Source organism: Pinus tabuliformis, chromosome 1_1, assembly GCF_031772625.1.
Source record: "Pinus tabuliformis cultivar Carrire ecotype Pingquan chromosome 1_1, CPIR1, whole genome shotgun sequence".
Taxonomy (NCBI): domain Eukaryota; kingdom Viridiplantae; phylum Streptophyta; class Pinopsida; order Pinales; family Pinaceae; genus Pinus; species Pinus tabuliformis.
In genome coordinates, this window is record NC_142297.1 from 159536492 (window position 1) to 159558492 (window position 22001).

General features: G+C 40.4%; 1 protein-coding gene across 11 annotated transcripts in view; it reads right to left on the reverse strand.

Moving 5' to 3' along the window:
- The window catches only part of LOC149212079 (MADS-box protein SOC1-like), a 420374-nt gene that overhangs the window by 391196 nt on the left and 7177 nt on the right, over nucleotides 1-22001 (reverse strand). The window lies entirely within an intron of this gene.

Consider the following 22001-nt stretch of genomic DNA (forward strand, 5'->3'; position numbering starts at 1 on the left):
GACACAGCAAGGCTAAAATAATTCACCTAGCAATTCCAAATCAGTTTCGAGATCAGATCCAAGGACTCCACTAGAGGATGAACCCAACTAGCAAAAACATGAAAGGACAATATGGAAATATCAGGTATTCAAGTTGGAATTTCATCTAAGACATTATGTTCTTTGTTATAAAGTATTTCCTCTATTTTCCCAAGAATGTCAAGAAGGCTTTACAAAGTATATTGTATCTGAGAGAAGATCCTAGACCTGCATTTGATTCTTTCCCTTTGAAGATTGTGGATACAAAATATGCGCATGCCATTGATCTTGATCAAGACCCTTCTTTTGAATTTTATGATGATCATCTTCAAACTGATGAGCCTCAAGAGACAAAGACTGATTCTACACCTTCTGTACATATTCCTATACCTTGTAAAATTCCAGATAGATACAAGCCTCTGATTTTACCTCCTATATCCCATGCTTTCCCGAAAAATCATGACCTATATCTACCAAGATTTGACGGTGAATGTGACAACATCACTGCTGAGAGACATGTACTGGATTTTGAGCCTTTTTTTGACCTTTTTGAAGTTGATGAAGAGGATGTTAGTGTTAGGCTTTTTGCTCTTTCTTTGCAAGGCAAAGTCAATAGTTGGTTCAAAACCCTGCCTGATACGAACATCTTAGATTTCCAGCAGTTCGTCAAAGTTTTCCTCGACAAGTTGGTGGTCAGACAAAACCCTTTCTTGATTATAGAAGAGTATAACCAGCTGAAAAGATTGACAGGGGAGACAGTACAACAGTTTTCTGCCAGGTTTAACCAAGTCTATTTTTTGATGCCGGTTAATATAAGACCTCCTCCTGGATCCACTCTCTTGCACTACCCAGAAGCCTTTGATCCGGAAATGGAGTTTCAGCTAAGAGAAAGGAACCTTGCAACACTTGAAGAGATGCAAAATAGTGCAGTAGATGTAGAGGCTAATTTGCTGATCAGAAGAGCAAAGTTGAAGGAAGAAGAGATGAAGAACATAGATCCAGAGGAATCGACATCTTTAGAGGTAAAGCTCGACATTTTGGTAAGTGCAGTGGAAGAGATGATGCAAAGGATCACCACAAGGAATGAGTATAATGTTCAAGACCATGGCTCGTTAATTGAAGAGGAACAAGTTGTTGATCCAAAACATTTTCTTTATTATCCCAGTTGTCATAGACCTGATAATGATTGTTTTATAGATCATCTTGGAGAAGAGAGATCTGTTGATATGACATGTATGCTTGATGATCTGTTTTTTTACTGGTGATTTGCCTCAGTTTGATCAGTATGATGATGATTATGTCCTCCAAACAAAAGCTAGTTTTGCAGATAAATCAGCAGCTGGTTTGTGGAAGGAGGAAGTCCACTTTAAGCAGCGCGAACACAGTTATCAACTGATGCATATCAGCTATGGAAGTGAGGAGGAAAGTGTAGCAAATTTTGAAGAAAGTAAAGGATCTTTTCCTTTTTGTTTTACTTAATTTTAGTTCATCAGAGACAACTTTCATGCAATCAAAAATCAACTGTCGATAAGTTTTGATCTGGACCATCTAGAGGGCAATGAGATCCTTGTTTAAGACTTCTCGTATCTAGATTTGCAGCCACCGAATGCCATTGATTGTCAAGTTGCAGATGAAGACTTGGAAGCTAGAACATATTATCAAATGATGTCAGATGATTCCGTACCATTCTATTTCGAATCATTTCAGTTTTGAAGGGAAATTTGCATAGTATATCTTCAATAAAGGATGAGCAGCCTATAGAAAATCATGCCATCTCATTGGAACCAATCGAAAATGGGTTGCAACAGTCTTTTCAAGTTTTTCACAATCCAATAGTTGATGTGTTGGATGATGTCTACAGTCAAAGTCCTTCTCAACTAGCTAACTATGAGATTGAAACAAGTAATGATACAAACTTGATCCGGTAGCCGGTTTCTTTGTCATTTTTTGCAGGAGTCTCGTCACAAAGCTTAGACGAAAGTTTGCATTCATGGTATGAGGAGGAGAAAAGTAATCCATCGGATGAGCTAAGTCCCAATGCACATGAATTTCAAGATCCTTATGCAGTATTTTTGGAGTCGGATAGAGAATCCATATTATTCAATGGATCTGTTTACAAGTTTTCATGGAAGTTTCCTTTCAGTAGTTCTCTCTTGTTGTTCATAAGAAAGCGCTTGCGGAGAATTCAAACAACAGATAGAATGCTTACTTGGTTGCATTGGTTGTTTCACTTCACTTGATCAAGTGATTAATGGAACAATGAGAGTAGGTTTTATTGAATAAGCTCCATTTTGAGTATAGTTTCCAGTCTGTCAGTTATGTTTTAGTATTGAATCAATTTTTAGTTGAGTAAGAGTCAATTCTTTTATTTGAGTTATCAATATTCGGTCAAGCATTTCAGTTAGAGTTTTTGACTCCATGCCCAATGGATAAGGATACTTGGTCTAGGTGTTCTTGGCACCTCCAAGGAGCTACCATCCTTAATGGAGCAAATGTTAGTGTCAGTATTTGAATCCTTCCACCAGTGATCAAGCATGCTCTTACAAAGTGATTTTAGGGTGTTAAGGTCAAATTTTGTCATTTCAGTGAGTTTTCAACTAAAATTTGATCACCAGGTCTTAGGTCTAGGATTTGTTTTCCAAAGTTTTCCAAGTGTCGATCCATGTCACCAATTGGCTAAGTGTACCATCATTCAAAGACTTGTCATCATCATTTCAGGTTCTAATGGGTCATTTTACACCTTGTTCGTGCTTCAGTTATACTTGGGTAAGCCTCATTTCCCTCTCCTAGGGTTTTGAAGGTAATTTTTCTTAGATGGCCAAATGACCAACAAAACTTGTATCGTGATCCTCATACACCTTCCCCTATCCTTAATATACCTTCCTAAATGCTTCCCATCATTCATATCCCTCAAATTCATCATTTTCCCACAAACACTAGTTTATTGCTACAATTTGACAATTTTCTAGGTTAGGCCTGTGTTTTGCCCTTTTGGACCCCTTCGCCTCACTCAATCTTTGAAATTACACTTTCCCTTGATTCCTAACATCCCTCCCTACTTCTTAAAATTTTCTCAAGAATTTAAAAGCCCCTCATCCCCTTCATTTCCCTTCATTTCCACAAATCCACTGTTCCACACATCGGGATAGGTTTTATTCAAATTATGTTTCTAAGAAAGAGAAGATGAATTTGACAAAAGTGAGAGAGGTTTTTGTCCATCATTGAACTAATAGGAAAAACCTCTTTCCATTTTTACACAGGTTTCATGGTTTGGGAGAAATGTCAAAAATATCATTTCCTTAGGAGAGTCGCTGCACCTCTGGAGCGACCTTGGTAAAATTATTTTTCTCCTAGCTAGGATGCCCAAATGACTTGTTTGATGAGTCAAATGATAATTTGACACAAGGAGCTTTCCAATGAGCTATTATGAGCTGGACCCCTTCGCCTCACTCAATCTTTGAAATTACACTTTCCCTTGATTCCTAACATCCCTCCCTACTTCTTAAAATTTTCTCAAGAATTTAAAAGCCCCTCATCCCCTTCATTTCCCTTCATTTCCACAAATCCACTGTTCCACACATCGGGATAGGTTTTATTCAAATTATGTTTCTAAGAAAGAGAAGATGAATTTGACAAAAGTGAGAGAGGTTTTTGTCCATCATTGAACTAATAGGAAAAACCTCTTTCCATTTTTACACAGGTTTCATGGTTTGGGAGAAATGTCAAAAATATCATTTCCTTAGGAGAGTCGCTGCACCTCTGGAGCGACCTTGGTAAAATTATTTTTCTCCTAGCTAGGATGCCCAAATGACTTGTTTGATGAGTCAAATGATAATTTGACACAAGGAGCTTTCCAATGAGCTATTATGAGCTGAATTTTGAGTTGCGGAAGACCTTCAAAAGTTGACTGCAACAACACTCTCCATTCAAGCTGTCTCATTCTGCACATTTTGACCAGTCTTGGGAGATTCGACTTTGGGCAAGGCAAATGAGCTCCAAATTGAAAAATTCAAAATGTTTTCGAAAGTAGACTTGACAAGCTTTGCAATGAGCTATCACGCGCCAAAATTTGGACACCGAGAAGGCCTCAAAAACTGGTCTGCAAAATGGTGTTGCGCATTGGGAGCTCGGCGCTACGCATCAGGGAATTTTCTCCTGTGTTAATTTACACTGGCACTGCGCATCAGACAGGCACTTTGCATCAGAGAGGCGCTGCACATTGATGAGAAAGCGCTATGCATTGGCTAGTAGGACTTCAAAACGACCAAACTTCACCTCAAATCATTCTCATTGCTGCACTTTTCTTCCAATCAAGTAAGTAAACTCACTTTTGATCTCAGATAGGGTTTTTATGCTTTACTTATGATTTTAGCCTCCTGAAACTCAAAACCCTAGTTGTCTTCTACCTAATTTCTCACCATGTCAAGCTCTTCTCACTTGTCTCCATTTTCCCATTATCATTTGCCCTAAATTCACCTTTTGATCCCATTTTCCCTTTCCCTATTTTCCCTAAGAAACTAATCCCTTTATGTAACCCTAAACCCCTCATACATCAAAACCTAGGTCCTCTATCCATCCCTCTCACTCCCTTAACCCACCTCATCATACTCAGGTAATAGACCTAGATAGCCCTTCTTTTGATCAAAGAATGCTTTTGAAAGAACAGGAGGCTTACATTAACATGCTAGAGGACAAGACAGTTAGAGGAAGATATATTATCAATTATGTAGAGCAGGAAAATACGCAGTTAGAGGGTAAACAAAGACAAATGGAGTTAGAGATGCTAAAAATTCAAAGGCAAAGTAGTAAATAGCATCTGGTTCCCTTGACCCCAGTTGAACAAGAGGTGGTAAATGATAGAGAGTTATGGATTGAAAGGGTAAATATCCACCTTGAGGGCCTTTTGAAGAAAGCAATTAGAGACAACAAAATTCTAAGGCATATGGCACATCAATATTTGACCCGAAATAGAGTATGCAACAAGAGGATCAAGCACCTTAAGGCAACAATAAGGAGGGCCTTAAAAGGAAAAAGAAGGATGAAAATCTCAACATTTTGGCTGATGTGACTTTAGCCCAACAAAGTAACGACGATGAATCTTTGAGCCAAAATTGGGCAAATTTTGAGATAATTTGGTCATTTTCCAATTTTTGAATTAGAAACACAAAAAATTCCGGCTGAAGCATAATGCCACCAGCGTTGCGCATTGAGTTGGTGCATCCTCTTGACAAATGGCCTATAGATTTGGATTCAGCATCAAAAAATAAGAAAACCCAGAAAGTTTCATCAATTTTGGAGAAGATCTTGGCCACCAAAAGGTCAAAAAACACTCAAAAAATGCCCTCTCTGCCAATTTTTCGACCCATAGGAAGCAGTCTTGGGAGAATTGATTTTTGAAGGGGAAAATCAACTCCAAATCAGGAAATTCAAGATCTTCCAAGAATTAGACAGGCAAGGCTTTCCAGCAAGCTATCTTGGGCCTGATTTGGATGAGTGGAAGGCCTCCAAAAGCTTCCCTAAAGCGGCGCTGCACATTAGGGTCACAACGCTACTCATCAAGTAAATTTTTGTAAATTTTTTCTAAAAGTCAAATTTCGCCTAGTTTCTTCACTAGTTGACTTCTTCTTCTTTTCTTGGTAAATTTTGCATGGTAAATGATGTAATATGATGTAAATATTAATGGAAAACACTTCATGGGGTAGATACATCAAATCAAAAGTGGTTTTGAACTGAATGTAACAGTTTCCTTAGTTTTAGAGGCAGGATGTTCCATTGCCTATTTTCTTGTTCCTAGTTTAGATGTTGTTGCTCACCATGCCAGTGGCTGTATTAAGGGACAAATCTTCCAAATCTCAAATTTCGATGCCTCTTTCTTATGCTTGCAGAGGTAGAGTTGATGCTCTCGCTCCCGTTCATTGATCCAAAAGGAGATTGGAAGATGGTCAAGGTCCATGGTAACCTTCGGTCGCACAAAACCAGTAAGGTTAAAGGAAATTAAATTATGATTTGGTTGTCTTAATGCATAACAAAAACCATAGGAATAAGGCATACCTTCTGTTATTTTTCATCATAGTTGTTAATTTACATTATTACTGGAGGATGTATGTTATCCTTCTCATTGCATACGAGTAGATACTGTTCGAAACTAATGACATGATTACATGCATGTGCTTACATATATGTATGGCTCATTTGTGTGGTTACAATGAGTTGCAACGATATGCTTACAAGCATGGATGCTGCAAACTTTTATCAATTATCATATTTTAAAAAATGATTTAAGATACTGTACAATGGATATAGTCAAGCTTGATGAATGAGGCGGGTTAAATTTAATCCTTTCACTTATATCAAATTTCTCAAGTCTGAATATTGTGGATAGCTATTATATCATTGTGGCGACGACCATGAAAAGATATATAAGAACAAATAATTCTGCAATATGGTAATGGGTGGATTAGAGGATAATACAAAGAAAAGAAAACAATTAACATGTTGATTTTTTTAAAGTAGAAATGGTCAACCATAAATTGCTTACTTTTTTTTTATTGTGCCGACTTATTGAGTGATGTAAAGATTAAATTTTTAATTCATTATCTATTTTGTAGAAATATCCACAACACTTAGGTTATTGTTGAATGCACTTGTGAGGGCACAAACACCCTATACCATGATATAAAACTTATTTAAGGTACTTACACATGATAGACCTAGTTTTAAATGTTCATAGTAGAGTAGGAGGAATGAACCAATTTGTAGTAATTGCAAAATGTGATTATTGCAGTGAAAGTTTGGACGATGGGTTTTGTAGCATGGTCGTCATGTTTTATAAATATGAATGCAAGTGTAGAAAATGGCTGATAAGGAAAGTGAATTATTCCATACTATCATCATACTACTTTAAATCATGAGTTGTATGATTACTACACAAGGGCATAGCTTAATAAAATTCCAACTAATGCCGGTAATGGTAGTCGAGTCAAGGACATAACTTAATGGAATAAAGTTTATGCCTATAGAGATCCTAAGAAAGCATGATATATGAAAGAGGACATGCTGAACTCATATAAGGTAACTCACAAACAAAAATAGATAAAATGTCAAGTGTTTTTCTTTCCATAGATCATGGCCAACATGAGGAAAAATAAAAAATAAAAGTATATAAATGAAAACTATATACATCATCAGGAAAGAAGTTTACGACATACTATCAACAATAACAAGAGTTTATGATTAGTTAAGTGGGTTTCATCCTAGAAAAAATTCTGAAGGTTTTATTTACTCTATTCATGAAGGTTCCCATGAAATATCGTTAAGCACATGAGACTATGTATTTTTAAAATTGTCTTTTGATTTAATATGGTTGTGTTGATTGATGCATCCACATGTAATGATGCAATCCACTTTGAATGTGGCTTTGCCGATGGTCGAGCCATTAATTCACCTTATTGGGAAAATGCTTCAAATATACACTATTGAAGGGAACTAAACCTTACCAAGTTATTATTCAATATGCATATTTAATTAGACATGCCTAGTTTGGAACCAACAAGTTTATTTTGAGTCAACAAATCTCAAAATAATTTTAACTAAAATAGATAAGAGGCACACATCATACACCAATCTAGATGAAACTAGGGTTAGAGTTGAGAAGTAAATGCACAAATGTAATACAACTCATTGTATGCATGTTGGAGAAGACATCATATAAATTATGACTCTAATAAGAAGGTCAATAGTATTGACACCAAAGGTAAATCTAGTATAAACAGATAATAGGAGTATAAAAGAAACCCTTGGTGTTTCTTGATTAATAGTAGTAAGATAATATTAAATACAAACTCAAATTAAAATGTGTAAATTATTATGTTAAGTTATGGGATGTTCTATGCTTAGTGTAATTTACTTCAATTTCTTCTTCTTAGCCCAATGTCAACTTCATTGTTTAGCAATAAAATTAACATAAAGTAAAATGCTGATAGAACATAAATAAATCAAAAAAAGACAAGCCAAGACAAGAGACACTAGATGTGGCGCCTAGCCAGGGACAAACCCCAATGTGGGGAAACCCTTTGATCAATTCCTCTATAATCTACAATAATTTAATAGAGAGAGAGATAGTACAATTTCACAGTTTTGTAATTTTATGACAACAGTAATCAATCCCTAACCAACAACTTCAAAGCTGGTCGAACAGCCCACAAATGACCTCAAGTCAACCTTGGTCAACTCAGCCTCCAACAACAATAGTGGTCAACCCAAAATAGTCTAAGAGAGATGGTCAAATAGTGTTCAACGCATATGCAGCCATGCGATCAAAACTAACCAGTCAACGCTGGTCAAATCAAGTCAACGTTTTGTTGTCCAGATCTGCGGCTTGCTTGATAGAGGATCCTCACACTAGACTGAAGTCAAACTGACCTCCTCGCTGGTCAACGCAGTCAAACCCAGCCTACTGCTCCTTGGTCAACCTCAGTTCACGCTACTGAAACAATCTTGCATCCTCCTTCGTGCGTCCTCCTTCTTCCCACATGAGAGAGGTGCTGCTCCTTGTGTGTACCCAATCAAATAAGGAGAGGGAAGAATGTGAGATGAGATGAGATGAGTAAATGATGCCACAAGGTGTCTACTGTTTATATGAATCGTTGAGGATGTGTGCCACACATTTTGTTGCTGACCGACCTTGTCAAATTGTCAAGTAAATACAAATAAATTCATATCTCCATAAATACATGTCGAAATTGGATGACCGTTAGACCAATCCTACACCTCTCGATGAGAGGAATCCAAGAAAAATATCAAGTGCCATAAATAAGATGACCCACATGGAGTTTGGCCATAGTTTCCAATTTTAACACTCCCTCTCAACTAGGGAGAACTCCATCTGCTAATCCATCTGACCATTGATACTATCTCTGCCATCAAATGCACTGCCCAGCACTGCTCGACTTTGCTTTGCTGAACTATGAAGAAGAAGAAATGATCAAGGATGTATTGTACCATCCTCTATTGACCTGAAGTCAGTTGCAGAGTGTGTCATACCACTCTTACTAATCCCATATCAGTGCCAAAAGAGAGTGAGTTATATCAATCTTACTAACCTGAAGTCAGTTCCAATTGATCCTAGATCAATGTCGGTCCACCTATCATAGGGAGTACGGTAGATACACGATGCGTCCATCGAGACTACTATGGTCCCTAACCCAGTTTCCCTACTCATTGGCCAAATGAGAGGTAGTTCCCATGAGTCCTAGACTGCACGGGTAGGACGCCTCGACAAGAGAACCACTCATCTTGTCCATGAGTAGCCATGGGGTATCACAAGGGAAAGTTGAACCATTCACCCTGTACACAATGCACCACTAGGGGAGGGTGAGTCGCCCTATGGTCGCTTGTCGCTCCAAGAAGCACCCAAAGCCCCTCAGAGCTCCCAAAGCTCTATGCATGCATCATACATGGCCCTCATAAGAGGGTCTCTCAATGACTCCAAGTCGTTCTCGGAAAGTCAAGAATTTGACCTTTCCTAGGGGCTTCGTCAGAATGTCGGCGACCTGCTCATCTGTACGGATATGATGAAGCCTTATTGCTCCTCATTGTACCATATCCCAGATAAAGTCATACCTGATGTCAATATGTTTGGAGTGATCATGAAATATGAGATTCTCTGATAAACAAATCCAACTCTGGTTGTCACAAAGAATCACGGTGATATCCAATGTATATCCAAATAGCTCACTGAAGAGCTTCCACAACCAGAAAGCCTCACAAGAGGCCATTCTTGCAACAATGTACTCTGCCTCAGCGGTGCTCAAAGACACTGACTTATGCTTCTTGCTCATCCAGGATATCGAGGCAGATCCCAAAGAGAAACAACACCCAGAAGTGCTCTTTCGGTCCACCACATTTCTTTCCCAATCAGCATCGGTATATCCATGCAGTCTCACATCTTCGGCAGTGTATCTCAACCCATGAGTGATTATGCCTTGAAGATATCTCAAAAGATTCTTGGCACCAATCCAATGTGAGTGGTGAGGTTCAACCATATGTTGGCTCAACGTGTTGACTACAAAACATATATTTGGACGAGAGTTTACCAAGAACATCAATGCTCCTATGAGTTGATGATACTCGATAGCATTTCCTAAAGCAGGTCCGGTAGCACTACCTCTTAACTTATTGAAGTCAAGCTCCATCAGGGATGTCACAGGCTTGCAGTCCACCATACCGAATCTCTCCAATATCTTCACCACATATTTTCCTTGAGATAGGAAAATCTCCCCTAGTTTCTACCCGACTTCCAGCCCTAGGAACTAGTGCATCAGTCCTAGATCCTTCATCTCAAATTCAAAAGCCAACTCCCTCGTACATTTTTGAATGAGAGGGTCTTCACCTATCTGAAAGAGGTCGTCAACATACAACACCAGTATGAGAGGCTTATCATCTTCAACCTTAAAGCAAAGGTTTGGATCGGCTTCACTCCTAATGAATCCCAACTTCATCAAGTAGCTATCGATCCTCTCATACCAAGCTCAGGTGCTTCCTTCAGCGCATAGAGGGTTTTCTTCAACTTGCACACATGAGATTCCCGATCATGAATCTCAAATCCCTTGGGTTGTTCCGCAAACTTCCTCTGTGATCGAACCATGCAAGAACGTGGTCTTAACATCCATCTGATGTAGGTTCCATCCTTGCGAAGCAGCAAGGGCTATGATCAAGTGGATGGTGGCATATCGGGAAATAAGTGCAAATATCTCGTCATAATCTATACCTTCCTTTTAAGAGAAGCCACGAGTGACAAAACGAGCCTTATATTTTTCAACACTTCCATCAGCTCCATGCTTTATTTTGTAAAGCCATTTTGAAGTGACAATTGTTTTGTCCTGGGGTCTGGGGACCACATCGCAGACATCGTTTTTCGTCATGGACTTGTATTCCTCAGTAATAGCATCCTTCCATACTTGATGCTTCACGGATTCTGCGAACGATGAAGGCTCATTTTGAATGATCATGCTGATAATGGTCAAGTCTCCCTGATACCTAGTCAACTTCTTACTTTCAGGGAAAGTCCCTCTGGGTGCAATGTGTCCTTCGGCATCATCAAGTGTCCCCTAAGCCATGAGGGCCTCTTCCTAGAGGAGGAAGGGTCTTGTGGAGGGTGATCAATAGGATCCATAGTTTCTTCCACTTCGGGTGTCGTCTCATCTTCCTTTTCCTCCGATTTCTTGGTGTCAGATTCTTTAGTTTTCCTTAGTATAGGAAGATTATCAACCTTGCTAAGAGCCATATCTTCGTCAAAGGTAACATCATGACTAATCTCGACTTCCCTTTGACTAGCGACATATATTCTATATCCCTTAGAATTTTCTTTATAGCCCACAAAGATTCCCTTATTTCCAGATGCACCCAATTTATTCCTTTTCTCTTTCGGCACATGAAAATACACAGGACTTATGAAAATTCTTAAATGAGAGACATCAAGTTTCTTACCAGTGAACATCTCTTTGGGAGTCTTGGAATCCAATGCTTGATGAGGGCATCAGTTTTGAACATATACGGCAATATTTGCAGCTTCTGCCCATAGAAACTTCAGAAGCCTTTGATCTTGAAGCGTAACACAAACAACCTCCACAATCGTACGATCCTTCCTTTCCGCCACACCATTCTTCTCAGGAGTGTATGGTGTTGTGGTCTCCCTCTTAATGCCAGCCTCTTTGCAAAAGTCATGGAACTCATTGGATTCATACTCGGTCCCATTATTAGTGCTTAAGATCTTGATCTTATTCTCGGTTTGATTCTCAATCAAGGCTTTGAAGTGATGGAACCAGGAGAACACTTCATCCTTCTTTTTTAAGAAGTATATCCAAGCCTTGCGAGAATAATAATCCGTAAAAGTGAGGTAATATAAATATCCTCGCAAAGAGTTCACGGGTATCATACTAGATATGTCGGAGTGAACCAACTGCAAAATATCAGAGGTCTTGCTATGGCTTAAGGGGAATGGTCCCCTTTCGATCTTTCCTTCAGCACATCCCGAACATACACCTTCTTGCTGTATTTTGAAATCGGGCACCCCTGTCACCATTTGTCTCACATCGGGTAGAGCCTTATAATGAAGGTGGAAAAACCTCTGGTGCCATAGTTCGGACTGAAGAGATGTGTCACAAGACATGACTCCTAACGAACTTTCTCCGACTTGATATAGAGATTCAACTCGAAACCAAAGAGTGAAAGCATCTTTAAAATTCTTTTTCCATACACGTACCTTGCCATTAATGAAGGGCCACCTCGTAGCCTTTGTCTTCCATTGCCGAAATGGACACCAAGTTCTTCTTGAGATCAGGGATATATAGGACTTCTTGCAAATGAATTGTGTTACCTTGATTTAATTGAAGAGTAACATTTCCTACACCCTTCACAAGATAGGTGGAGCTATCTACAAGAATAATCTCCAGGTTGGTCTCCTTCTCTATCAGATTAGAGAGAGCTTGCTCGTAACCAGTGAAGTGCCTTGAGGCACCACTATCAATAAGCCAATTTCCCAACGAGTCTCGAGGAGAAGTAGTAGAGAGGGCCGATATCAGATAATATTCATCTTGCTTATTGTTAATAACATTAGATTCATACCTAGAGTTTCTTGCCTTCTTGGAGGTTTTACCACTTCTTTGATTTCTGACATTCCTCTTTCCTCTGCCATTCCTTTGATTGTGGTTGGAATTGCCTCGGGAGTGATTTTGATCATCGTCATGAGATGTGTCTTTTCGATTCGAACACTCCCTCGCATAGTGGCCGAATTTGTTGCAAACAAAACATCTTCCCTTCCTTCCACCTTTCGATCTGGCCTTTCCTTTAGATTTAGACCCGAAATTATTTCTCCTTTTAGCATGAGAGGAGAAAGCAGTGGGGTTGCCCTTAAATGCAGACATTTCCTGATCTTCCATCCTAGTCTCTTCTTGAATGCAGCTCGCCATTAATTCCTCAAATCCTAGAATTACATTATTGTTGAGAAGAGTGGTTCTAAATACATACCATTCGGATGGGAGCCCTCCAAGAGTTGATAGTCAGTTCCCTGTCACGAATGACTTCCCCAATCGATAGGAGATCATTCTTGATCTCGGTGATCCTTAAGAAGTAGGATTGCATATCCTCATCTTTTCCCTTCTTGATTTGCTTCAACTTATTTTTGAGGAACAAAACTTGATTTGCATCACTAACTTTAAACAAGATTACTAGTCTATCGTAGATTTCCTTAGAGGTGTTCAGCTCGTAAATGTAGGCCACCAGGCACTTGTCGATAGAGTCCCAGATGATCTTCTTTGCTTTGAATTCACCCTTAGTCCACTTATTCCTTGTAGCAACCAGTGCATTGATGGAGGCTCAGTAATTCTGCCTCTCACATAGTCCAACTGTTAAAATTGGAAACTAGGGCCAAACTCCATGTGGGTCACCTTATTTATGGTAGTTGATATTTTTCCTAGATTCCTCTCGTCGAGAGGTGTAGGATTGATCTAAATATCATCTGACTCCGACAAGTATTTATGGATATATGAATTTATTTCTAATTACTTGACAAATTGTCAAGGTCGGCCAGCAGCCAAGTGTGTGGCACACATGCCCAATGTTTCATATAAATAGAAGAGAGATTGAGTCATTATAACATCTGTTGAGTTATGGTATGTTCTATGCTTATAATAGTTTACTTCTTTTTCTTATTATATTCCACAAATTAGCAATCACATGTACATAAAGTAAAGTGCAGATAGAACATTAAACAATCGACAAAAACAAGCCAAGACAAGAGACACAAGATGTGGCGGCTAGCCATGGACAAACCCCACAATGTGTGGGGAAACACTTTGATCAAATCTTCTTTTATATTCAATAATTCAGCAGAGAGAAATAGTAGAATAAATCTGATTCATATTAGCAGTAGCAAACCCCAGATCAGCAGCATCAGCATTAGCGGCTTCATTATCAAACTAGGGCAGACGATATCTCACAAACCGACCGTCGGATTGACTTCATTCCACCACCAAAAGTTGCAGCTTCCAGAGGAGGTTCAGATGAACCTATAGTGCAGTTCAGATGAGGAGATATTCTAGGCCACATAGGTCAATCTTTACTTCTGCAATTGCAGCTTCAGTTTCAGCAGTTTCCGGGTTCAAACTAGGGCAGTCGATATCTTGCAAATCATTCGTCGGATTGACTTCATTCCACCACCAAAAGTTGTGGCTTTTAGAGGAGGTTCAAATGAACCTACAGCAAAATTCCAAAGAGGAGATCTTCTAGGCCACGCAGGTCAATCTTTACTTCTGCAGTCGTAGCTTCAGGTTCAACAGCTTCTGGCTTCACATGTGTGAGAGAGAGACCCATTTCTGCGTAGTAGAGAAGAGACTCATTTCTACGCAGTAGAGAGAGAGAGAGAGATGTGATGAGAAGAGTGAGTGCAAATGAGGAAAAGTCCTCCAATATTTATACACAATGTTGGTGTTTGAATAGATGCGACTGTTGGGCTTCTGAGCCTACATGAATTGTAAATCGGTTTAATAATAATTCCATAATAAAAAAAAATTCATATATCCATGAATACTTATCGGAATCGGATGATCTTTATATCAATCCTACACCTTTCGATGAGAGGAATCTAATAAAAATATTATCAGCCATGAATAAGATGACCGACATGAAGTTTTTCCCTGGTTGCCAATTTTAACACTCCCTCTCAACCAGGGAGAACTTCATCTGCAATCTGTCTATCAGTCGTTACTATTCATCCATCAAATGCACTGCCCTGTACAGCTTGACCCTTGCCCTGCTCTGCTCTATTCTGCCTGTTCTGCTTTGTCTTGTTCTACCTTGTACTGATCGGTACTATTTTGCTCTGTTCTGCTCTGCTCTGCTTTTGCCTGAATTATGAAGAAGAAGAAATGATCGAGGATGTATCATACTAACTCAAAAGTCAGTCTCAGAGTATGTACCACTGGTCCTAGACTAGTCTCAACCAACCTGAAGTCAGCGTCATAGTGAGTACAACTCCATTGGTCCCAGACCAGTATCATCCTCCACTGACTCAAAGTCAGTCTCAGAGTGCGTACTACTAGTCCCAGACCAGTCTCAACCGACCCGAAGTCAACTTCATAGTAAGTACCACTCCTACCACTGGTCCCAGACCAGTATCGCAGTCTCAGAGAGTGTACCACTGGTCCCAGACCAGTGTCAACCGACTCGAAGTCAGCGTCATAGTATGTACCACTCTCACTGGTCCCAGACGAATACTGCACTGACACGAAGTCAGTCTCGGAGTATGTACCACTGGTCCTAGACCAGTCTCAACCGACCCGAAGTCAGTGTCATAGTATGGTACAACTCCTACCACTGGTCCCACACCAGTATCATTGATCCCAGATCAATGGAGGTCATCCTAGCGTAGGGAGTACGGTAGATACAACGATGCATCCATCGGTACTATTATGGTCCCTGACTTCATTTCCCTGCTCATTGATCAGATGAGAGGTACTTCCCATGAGTCCCAGATTACATGGGTAGGATGCCTCGACAGGAGAACTAATCAATCCTGTCCTCACAGAAGAACACATCAATCCTGCTAAAATCGCCATGGAGAACACATCAATCCAGGCCGCCAAGGAGAACACATCAATCCAGGCCTCACAGGAGAACACATCAATCCTGCTACATAGGAGAGCGAATCATCCTGTTCCACAAGAGAGCGAATCATCTTGTCCCACAAAAGAGCGAGTCATCTTGTTCCAGTGCGCACCTCCAAGGGAGGGTGAGTCACCTTGTCGTCGTATATTGTTCCAATAAGAACCGCAAGCCCTCAGAGCTCCCAGAGCTCAATGTATGCAGGACCCTTTTACAAGGGTTTCTTGCCGACTCCAAGTCATTTGGAAAAATCACAGATTAGATCTTTCCTCAGGGCTTTGACAAGGTGTATCGACCTGTACATCATCTTAATGTGATGGAGCCCCCTTGCTCATTGACTTGCCATATCTTAGATGATTTTTATCTACTGGAGCAATCAAAGAATACGGGATTCCTTAATAATCGAATCTCACCTCTGGTTGTTACAGAGAATCACAGTGGTATCCAATGTAAATCCAAACAGCTCACTGAAGAGCTTTCGCAACCAGACTGCCTCACACGAGGTCATGCTAACAGCAATATCTTCTGCTTCGGCGGTGCTCAAAGCCACCGACTTCTACTTCCTACTCATCCAGGATATCGAAGCAGATCCCAAGGTGAAACAACACCTGAAAGTGCTCTTACGGTCCACCACATTGCCTACCCAATCAGAATCAATATATCCAAGTAGTCTCAAATCTCCGGTAGTGTATCTTAACCCATTGTACCACGAAGATATCTCAGAAGATTCTTGGCATCAATCTAGTGAGGCTCAACCAAATATGAGCTCACAATGCTAACTGCAAAACATATGCTCGGATGGAGGTTCACCAAGAACATCAATGCGAATGAGTTGATGAAACTCAGAGGCATTTCCCAAATCTGGTCCGACATCACTACCATATAACTTCTAAAAGTTAAGATCCTCGTGGTAGTCACAGGCTTGCAGTTCATCATACCGAATCTTTCCAATACCTTTACCACATATTTTTCTTGAGATAGGAAAATTTCCCTTGGCTTCTGCCACACTTCAAGTCCTTGGTCCTTCATTTCAAATTCAGAAGCCAACTCCCTCTTACATTTGTGAATGAGAGGGTTTGCACCTGTTAGAAAGAGGTCATCCACATACGGCACTAGTATGAGAGGCTTGTCATCTTCAACCTTAAAGTAAAGGTTAGGATCGGCTTCACTCCTAGTGAATCCCAGCTTCATCAAGTAGCTATCGATCCTCTCTGTTACACTAAAATTTGACACCATGACTATTTGCAGTTAGTATGGCTCCATCAACTGTCATACTATCCTCCTTGGCAAGCCTCATACCTCTGCTCTCCATGTCAAACTCCAAGAAAGAGAGAAAGTCATTAAAAATCTATATATCTCTGGGTACGCAGTTTCTCTTAGCCTTACCTGCGTGTACGCACCCCAAGTTCACAATACCTGTGTACTTGTACGTTCTGTCTGTAAAGAAATGGGTGCGTACTCCTGTAAAGGTCAAAAGGCGCAAGTTTCACTCCAAAAAAGTTACTTGCAGTCATTTCTAGAGCATTCTAGAAGCTTGTTTGACGTGTATGGAGCGCCTCCAGATGGTTCATGTATCCCTATCAAAGAGAAACTTATCCCATCAAGAGGGGAGTTATCCCCTCCACAGAGGGGGTTATCCCATTGATGGTGGACCTGAATAACTTCCTCTAGAGCACTATAAATACAGGCATTGGGCCAGAGGGAGGGGAGGTTGAAAGCTGAACATTCCTAAGGGTAGATGCTGCTGGAATTAGGACTCCCTTGTAAAGCTTGAGAGGAGAGATTCCCATCCTTTCCTAGCCTTATTTGAGAGTGGGTGAGCTGATCAAAGTAAAGGAAAACTCTTGCTGGACCCTAGGAGGGACCTGCACAACACCAAGGCTCAGGTTGTAATGGTTTCTTTTGTTTCCTCTTAATACAAATGAACTCATTTTTCTCAACAGATTGTTATTCATGATTTGTTTCATATACTCCTTGGTCTGTATGATGGATATGTATTGTTTTATGAGTTTATCAGGTGCTATTTAATCTTTTGGCTTGTTAGTGAATGCAGGTTTCGAAGAGAAGGAGGAGCTCATCCGGATCGGCGAGGCTGGACTACTACAAAGCGTTGGACTAAAGATATGACAAAATCTCCTGATTACTTGTATTCTCGATACATGTTTAGAGAAAGGTAGTGTTTATTTGTCTTGTTTGTCACTAGAAAGCCTTTGCTTCTAGGGAGGTCGGTTGTGTCCGCACTATCGACTCTTTCCGCATGACACTCTCATACCATGCTCGGGGTGCTTGCTTCAGCCCATAGAGAGCCTTCTTCAACTTGCATACATGAGATTTTCAATCATAAATCTCAAATCCTTCGGGTTGCTCCACGCAGACTTCTTCTTTGATCGAGCTGTGTAAGAACGCGGTATTGACATCCATCTGATGTAGGTTCCATCCTTGTGAAGCGGCAAGGGTTATGATCGAGCGGATGGTTGTATATCTGGCAACATGTGCAAATATCACATCATAGTCTATACCTTCCTTCTGGGAGAAACCACGGGCAACAAAACGAGCCTTATACTTTTCCGTACTTCCATCTGCTGCATGCTTTATCTTGTAAATCCATTTGGAAGTAACAACTGTCTTGTCCTGGACATCATTCTTAATGATAGACTTATATTCTTCGATCATAGCATCCTTCCATACTTGATGCTTGACGACATCTGAGAATGATGAAGGCTTATTTTGTATGATCGTGTTCATGATGGTCAGGTATCCCTGATACCTATTAGGTTTCTTACTTTCACGAAAGGTTCCTCGAGGTGCAACATGTCCTTCAGCATCATCAAGTAGCTCCCTAAGCCATGAAGTCCTCTTCCTAGAAAAGAAAGGCTCATGTGGAGGAGGATCAATCGGATCCATGGGTTCTTCTACATCAGGCATTGATTCATCATCCTTTTCTTTCGGTTCCTTGGTGTCGGCTTCTTGAGAGCTCCTCAAAGTCGGAAGATTGTTCACCTTGCTGAGAGCCATATCTTCGTCAAAGGTGACATCATGACTAATTACGAATTCCCTTTGACTAGCTACATTGATTCTATAGCCTTTATTATTTTCACCATACCCCACGAAAATTCCCTTCTTTCCAGATGCACCCAATTTATTTCTTTTCTCTTTCAGCACATGAAAATATACAGGGCTTCCAAAAATTCTAAAATGAGAAACATCAGGTTTCTTACCAGTGAACTTTTCTTCAGGAGTCTTGGAACCCAATGCTTGACGAGGGCATCGATTTTGTACATATACGGTGGTGTTTGTAGTTTCAGCCCATAGAAACTTCGGAAGTCTTTTATCATGTTGCATGGCGCGGACAGCTTCCACAATCGTGTGGTTCTTCCTTCCCGCCACACCATTATGCTCAGGAGTATGTGGTGTAGTAGTTTCCCTCTTAATGCCAACCTCAGGTATGCCTGAGTGAACCAACTGTAATATATCGGAGGTCTTGCTTTGGCTAGAGGGGAATGGTCCCCTTTTGAGCTTTCCTTTGGCACATCCTGGACATACACCTTCTTTCTCTACTCAGAATTCAGGTAGTCCTGTCACCATTTGTCTTCCACCAAGTAGAGCTTTATAATGAAAGGGGGCAAACCTCCGATGCTAAAGTTCAGATTGAAGAGATGTGTCATAAGACATGACACCTAGCAGACTTCCATCGACCTGATATATTGAATCAACACGAAACCCAAGAGTAAAGGCATTTTTAACATTATTTTTCGATACACATACCTTGCCATCGCTGAAGGTTACCTTGTAGCCTTTGTCTTCCATTGCTGAGATGGACACCAGGTTCTTTCGGAGGTCAGGTGCATTTAATAAATCCTGGACTTTCTAACCTTCTTGAATGGTTGTCCTTTTCCTCGGTCCCCAGCTCTCCTCTTACCTTTGCTATTGAATTTTCCATCCCTTCGATTACCATGAGAGGGATTTTGATCATCGTCACGGTGAGAGTCCTTTCTATCAGGGAATTCCCTTGCATAATGACCTGCTTTATTGCAAATGTAACATCGTCCTTTTCGGCCTTTCTTTTCGATTTAGACCTGGAATTATTTCTTTTCTTAGCATGAGAAGATAAGGCAGCATGAGGACCTTTAGGCATGGGCATTTCTTGCTCTTCTTCCCTTGTTTCTTCTTGAATGCATCTAGCCATTAATTCCTCGAAACCAGGAATTACATTATAGTTCAGAAGAGTAGTCCTGAACACATACCATTCGGATGGTAATCCTCCAAGAGTCATGAGTGCCATTTCCCAGTCTATCGTAGATTTCCTTGGAGGTGACCAGTTCAGAGATGTAGGCCATCAAGTGCTTGTCGATAGAGTTCCAGATGATCTTCTATTTTGACTTCTTCGTTTTTCCATTTGTTCCAAACAGCAGCGGATGCATTTGATGGAGGCTCAACAATATTTTCTCTTACATGGTCCAACACTCCTTGATCTTCTAGGGTTAGATCGATAGACATCTTCCATCCGTGATAGTCAACTTTCTCACGGAGCTTGTCTTTAGCAAGAAAGAGTGTTGAGGACCCCATCGTTCTTTTAGGATAGCTTTGCCAATCTTCTCTTTTGTGATTGCTCTTGCTCTTGCTTGGACGTTGTCTTCACCTCAGCTCTGATACCATGTTGAGTTATGGTATGTTCTATGCTTATAATAGTTTACTTCTTTTTCTTGTTATATTCCACAGATTAGCAATCACATGTACATAAAGTAAAGTGCAGATAGAACATTAAACAATCGATAGAAAACAAGCTAAGACAAGAGACACAAGATGTGGCGGCTAGCCAGGGACAAACCCCACAATGTGTGGGGAAACCCTTTGATCAAATCTTCTTTTATCTTCAATAATTCAACAGAGAGAAATAATACAATAAATCTGATTCATATTAGTAGTAGCAAACCCTAGATCAGCAGCATCAGCATTAGCGGCTTCATTATCAAACTAGGGCAGATGATATCTCACAAACCGACCGTCGGATTGACTTCATTCAACCACCAAAAGTTGTGGCTTCCAGAGGAGGTTCAGATGAACCTATAGTGCAGTTCAAATGAGGAGATATTCTAGGCCACGTAGGTCAATCTTTACTTCTGCAGTTGCCGCTTAAGTTTCAGTAGTTTCCGGGTTCAAACTAGGGTAGTCGATATCTTGCAAACCGTTCGTCGGATTGACTTCATTCCACCACCAAAAGTTACGGATTTCAGAGGAGGTTCAGATGAACCTACAACATAGTTCCAAAGAGGAGATCTTCTAGGCCACACAGGTCAATATTTACTTCTGCAGTTGTAGCTTCAAGTTCAACAGCTTCCGGCTTCACATGTGTGAGAGAGAGACCCATTTCTGCGTAGTAGAGAAGAGACTCATTTCTGCGTAGTAGAGAGAGAGAGAGAGATGTGATGAGAAGAGTGAGTGCAAATGAGGAAAATTACTCCAATATTTATACACAATGTTGGTGTTTGAATAGATGCGACTGTTGCGCTTCTGAGCCTACATGAATTGTAGGTCGGATTGATAATAATTCCATAATCAAAATAATTTCATATATCCATGAATACTTATCGGAATCGGATGATCTTTATATCAATCCTACACCTCTCGACGGGAGGAATCTAATAAATATATTATCAGCCATGAATAAGATGACCCACATGAAGTTTTGCCCTAGTTGCCAATTTTAACGGCATCTCATCTCATCTTGTCTTCTTGTCTCTCACTCTCCTTTCTTGTTTGGGTTAACAAAGGAGCAGCTAAAGGGAAGAAGAACGCAACTAAAAGGAGGAGGATGCAGCAAGGAGGAGGACGCAGCAAGGAAGAGGACGCAAGTTTGTTCTGCGTTGACCTACGGTGCAGAAAGTAAAAGAGGACAACGTTGACCAACAGGGAGCCTCTTTGACTGTGGCCTTGTGTGGGGAGTATCCATCAAGCTAGCCGCAAATCTGATCTACTGTTTGGAGGGTTGATTTGACCCACAAAGTAACCAGCACTGACTGGTTAGGGCTGACCGCAGGGCTGCCTAAACGTTGATCAGATTTGACCACATTCTTTGGGATGTTTCGGGTTGTCCTTCATCTCTGTTGAAGGCTGGGTTAACTAAGGTTGACTCTAGACTATTTGTGAATCATTTCATCCACTTTGCAAGTGCTGGTTAAGGCATCTTTTACTACTGTCATAAAAATCACAGATCTGTACTATTGTACTATTTCTCTCTCTCCTGAACTATTGAAGATTATAGAAGAATTGATCAAAGGGTTTCCCCGCATTGGCGTTTTCCCCTGGCTAGCCGCCACATATTG